Below are 3,960 nucleotides of genomic sequence, written 5' to 3' on the forward strand. Positions count from 1 at the left end.
AATAATAATAAGAAGAAGAAGAAGAAGAAGAAGAAGAACAACAACAACAACAACAACAACAACAACAGAAATGGGGGTGGGGGTGAAGCAGGAAGTACATGGTACAAATTGGTTAGGAAGGGTACTTGAGTTGGAAACAAGCAATATTTTGGGGGATTTTCCCATTGAAATGGATAAGAAGATGCAACATAACAAACCAGATATAACAGTAACAGAATAGGAAAAACTGAATTAGTTTACTGATTGATCTGTCGTGTCTATTTGATAGGATAATGAAGAAAGCAGATGAATAGTTGAAAAAGAAAAAAAAATCCCTTAAAGACTGTACCTGTGATAATTGGTGCATTAAGAACTGTGATTGATGAATTAGAGAAATAGATAAAGGAAATTGGAATGGAATGTCCTGTAGACATTTGACAGAAGGTTTGCTTCATAGGAACTGGAGAGACCATCAGAAGGGTTTTGAGCACTTGATGGCATCCTGAAGTCATGTGAATGTCTCAGTTTACAGGGAGCAACCCGCTAACAGGGCTGGTACTAGGAGGTGTGGGGCCCAATTAGAGAATTGTCAGTGGGGCCCTCTACTCTACAAAAGCTGAAGATTGATGTTTTATGCTTCATGTCCCAGCCAAAAAGTGTTGAGGGCTTGAGGCTCCAACATTAGCCATAATGATATACTAATAATTCATCATAGCATCCTCTGCTCAAGTGTGCAGGGCCCTTTCTTGGTGTGGGGCCCAATTTGAACAAATCTAATGTAATAGACTTAAAACTGGCCCTGCCTTCTATTCACATAAATTCTACCTGGAATAAGACTAACCTGAGTCAAGATGATGATAATAATGTCTTTGTAATTTTGGCACAAGGCCAGCAATTTTGAGGGGAAGGAACTAGTCAAATACATTGATCCCAATACTTCCCTGGTACTTTAATGACCTCAGAGTGAAGAAAAACAGAGTCAACACTGACAGGATTTGAACTCAGAATGTAAAGAGCGGGAACAAATATTGCAAAACATTTTTTCCGAATCTAATGATTCTGCCAGCTCTCCAATAACAATAATGATTTCTAATATAAACCCACAAAATTGGTACTGACCTCAGTACTTTACCAGTATTTCATTGAGCCCAGAAGGGCCAATCCCATCTTTTTTTTTTTCAGACATAAGTGCAGGTGTGATTATAAACATGGGCTGTGTGGTAAGATGCTTGCTTCTGAACTACATCATTCCAGGTTCAGTCCCACAGTGTGGCACCTTGGGCAAGTGTCTTCTACTGTACCCTCAGGCCAACCAAAGCTTTGTGAGTGGATTTGGAAGAGGGAAACAAAGAAGCTCATCTGTGAGTGTGTGTGTGTCTTTTGTGTTTGTCCACCACCACCACTTGACAACCAGTGTTGGTTTGTTTATGTCCCCATACCTGAGTAGTTCAGCATAAGACTGATGGAATAAGTTCCTGACTTCAAAAAATAGTGTACTACAGACTACATTATTTAATGAGGTGTCTCAGCAGTAAATATCAGCGGTACCTGGTTCTCTTTCATTAGTTTTTAATTAGTTGAACTAGGCCAAAAAGAGTTACGCACCTTGTTTCACACCACTCTCCCTTTTTTATAAAAATTTTGGTGCAATTTGTGACAACGTGACAAAATATGATCTATTGACAGCAGAGAGGAGATTATTAAATTAAACACAATGGTGAGGTGAAGGAGTACACAGGTAGGAGTAGTTGATGACTATATAACATTTTGCACCTAAGGGAAACGACTGAAATTTTTATAATGATACTGAAAATGTACATACAGTTGTATTGCAAACATGCATTACAAACACACACCTATACCAAGTGTGTGTGTGTGTGTGTATATTGTCTCAAGTATCAGATTTAAAAAAAAACCTTTGAATTGAAAAAGGTGAAGGCTATGTTCTCTCAAAATTTTTCAATTCTTATGATGTAAACAATATTTCTATATCTGCTGCACATACTCTATGTATGTGTTTTGTTTGCTGGTTTGCTGCCGTGTAGCGCCTTGGGGAATAACCCCCTCATTATGTTGGCTATAAAAAACACTTGAAATCACAGACAAGTGTTTTAACTGGCGAGTAAACTAAACACATGCATTCAGTATGTACAGTAGATAATGTTTACAACATTAGCACTGCTTTTAATTTGTTATTGAATATCTACTCACCTATCTATCTATACATACATACATCTATATTATACACACACACACAAAGAAGCGTGTGAATGTACATGTATATGTAACCATTCCAGCTGTTGTTGTGCAATGAACCATAATCAAACAAGACCTATGATCAAACGATTACCAGCCGTGACCAGCCTGTCTTTCTACTGATATATAGGCCTGCATTACAATAGACATTGTGACCAATCCAATATTATGTGTGTATAAACACAATGACAAGGGTAGGATAATGGAGTTAGGAAAAACACTGGGTAATGTAGTTCTAGATGTACATAAGATGATGAAATGGTCAGAATTAATCTGGGCTAGACAACATAACAGAGTCACAAACACAAACTTTCGCATGAGTACAGACATGCCTGTGTGGTTAAGTAGTCTACTTTGCAACTGCATGTCTTTGTGTCCAACTCTACTGTGTATCTTGGGACAGCATCTTCTTCTGCAGCTTCAGAGTAACCAAAGACTTCTGATGGAAGTTTGGTAAATGGAAACAGTTTGAAAGCTCATCAGAGGCACCATTCCTGCTATTGAGTAGTAGACTTAATACAACACCTAGTTTAATACCACAACAAGATATCTGAGTGCCTTTAGCAGAGTCTAATCTGTTGCAAATATTAGGGCCATATCTCTGATGTAAAGATAACATTCTCTTTCTTAATCTCACCACTCTCAGTGGCTTTTAAAAGCGTCACAGATGCTGTTTTTGTTACTTTAACTAAATGACAAAAAAATAATATAAAACATAAAGACCAAATAAAACCGACTGAAGGACAACAAGCAAGTGCTGATTTTCAGGTTATGCCATTGTAGTTATATTTATTTTATTGGAAGTTTCCTTCCAACACATAAAAAAAAAAACAAACAAAAAAACTCATTAACTAAATGAAGAAAATGGGAATGGATCATATGAATAGAAATTTTGAAATCTTTTGCTTGTTGAGCTGTAAATTCTTAAGAAGTTAATCTTTCTCAGGAATCCAGATTGCTTTAGCTTTATCAAATAAGTTGACAGGACTTGGTTGTATTAACACTTTGCCTACCATGGGAGTCACAAAGTGATTCCCCATGCTAAATTCTTAATAAGGTGCAAAATAGGTTTGACTGTCAACGTTTGAAAGGAAAACAATCTGAAAATGGTCTTTTACATTGAAATCAAAAAGAGCAAAACGTCCAGAGTTGTCTCCCATACTTGCCAAATTAAAATATTATGAGGCAACCGTTAATATCATTTATTTTTCTTCACTGTATAATTTTTTCTAATTAACTTTTTAATGTCTTCCCCACCACCACCACCATTAAATGTTAACACAAAACTTCAAAACAATGACTATGAAATTCACAGGAGCTAGTGACAGTCTGCATTGATTGACAGCATTACGTTACTTGTTTCAGTCATTGAACTGCAGCCTTGCTGGGGCACCATCATGCAGGGTTCAGTCAAACAAATTGATCCCAGTACTTATTCTAAGTCTGGTACTTATTCCAGTGGTCTCAGTTTTGCCAAACCACTAAATTACAGAAGTATAAAACAAAACAACACCAGTTGTCAAATGACAGGAGACAAACACAATCAAGCATACATACACACAATGGGCTTCCATATAGCTCCTGCCTGCCAAATTTCCTCACAAGGTGTTGGTTGGCCTGGGGCTATAAAAAACACTTGGCCAAGGTGTGTACAGTAAGAGTGAACTGAAAACCATGTGCTTGCAAAGCAAACTTTTTAACCACAGCCACATATATATATATATA

General features: G+C 37.0%; 1 protein-coding gene across 1 annotated transcript in view; it reads right to left on the minus strand.

Moving 5' to 3' along the window:
• The window catches only part of LOC106879044 (multiple PDZ domain protein), a 293,438-nt gene that overhangs the window by 257,420 nt on the left and 32,058 nt on the right, over positions 1-3,960 (minus strand). The window lies entirely within an intron of this gene.

The sequence above is a fragment of the Octopus bimaculoides genome, chromosome 23 (genome assembly GCF_001194135.2).
Source record: "Octopus bimaculoides isolate UCB-OBI-ISO-001 chromosome 23, ASM119413v2, whole genome shotgun sequence".
Lineage (NCBI taxonomy): Eukaryota > Metazoa > Mollusca > Cephalopoda > Octopoda > Octopodidae > Octopus > Octopus bimaculoides.